Below are 1,210 nucleotides of genomic sequence, written 5' to 3' on the forward strand. Positions count from 1 at the left end.
ATCAATAAAAATAAATAAGCAAACAGAAAAAATAATCTGTGATAGCAGGGCTTACTGTACCGTTGTAGGGATGGGTGTAGCATCAGAAAATGTAGCAGGGGCAGGGGGGTGGAGGGGATTTAGCTCGCCACCTGCCAGGGATGTAGCTCAGTGGTGCCACTGCCTGCCTTGCAAGCTCAAGGTCCCAAGCTCAATGCCCGGTACCAAAAACAAAAAACAAAAAAGCATTAGAAAATGTATTGAAATCACAGTTTAGTAAAAAGAAAAGAAGAAAATCACTCAGACCTATATTCTGAAAAGCATTAGCTAAAAAAAATTCACATTCATTTCTGAGTAGTCCTCGTTGCAGTCAGTTTCCATTACTAGAGTAAAATACAACTCAAGGGACAAAAGCTTTCGTTTGTCTCGTGGTTTCAGGGGCTTCAGTCTGTGGTTGGCTGTCTTTAAGGCACAGACACCACGGTGGAAGAGAAGGTTGGGGAAAAACTGTTCACATCATGGCAGCCAGGAAGAAGAGTGAGGGGGAAAGAAACATAAAAACAGAAAGGAAAAGGAGAAGGTGAAAAAGTAAAAAGAGTCAACAAAAGGCCAATAACATGTCAATAATAAGTCAGTACATATCAGTTATAACCAGCAATGTCAATGGCCTCAACTCACCAATCAAGAGAAACAGACTGGCAAAATGGAATTAAGAAGCAAAATCCAACAATACGTTGTATACAAGAAACACACCTAGTGCAAAAAGAAGCCCATAGACTGAAAGTGAAAAGATAGAAAACAATTCTCCATGTGACAGGAGCCCAGAAAAAAACAGGGGTAGCAATCTTATTTGCAGACAAAGCAAATTTCAAACCAAAACTGAATCTAGTATTATTGATGTAGGACGGTACTGTATCCTACCTCTATGAATGTAAAATATCTAGTACCTGCTTTATGATACATAGTAGGGACCGTGCTTTATCAGAGCTACATTTAATGATATTACTCTAGAATGTTCTCTTTCCAGATGATGATTAAGAGGCTAATAGAAAAAATGGTGCCAGGTACCACAACAGCAACAGAACTTAGCTGTTGTCTGGATATTAGTCTTTTCTTTGGTTTTTTTTAATGGAATGTGCTAAATGTCTATAATTTTGTTCAGATGACTGCAGAACCTGGAAAAGCTGTTGCTGCTATCGATGCATAACATACTATTATTAGTCTTTATATA

The sequence above is a fragment of the Fukomys damarensis genome, unplaced genomic scaffold (assembly GCF_012274545.1).
Source record: "Fukomys damarensis isolate Sample0158 unplaced genomic scaffold, DMR_v1.0_HiC HiC_scaffold_16, whole genome shotgun sequence".
NCBI classification, from domain to species: domain Eukaryota; kingdom Metazoa; phylum Chordata; class Mammalia; order Rodentia; family Bathyergidae; genus Fukomys; species Fukomys damarensis.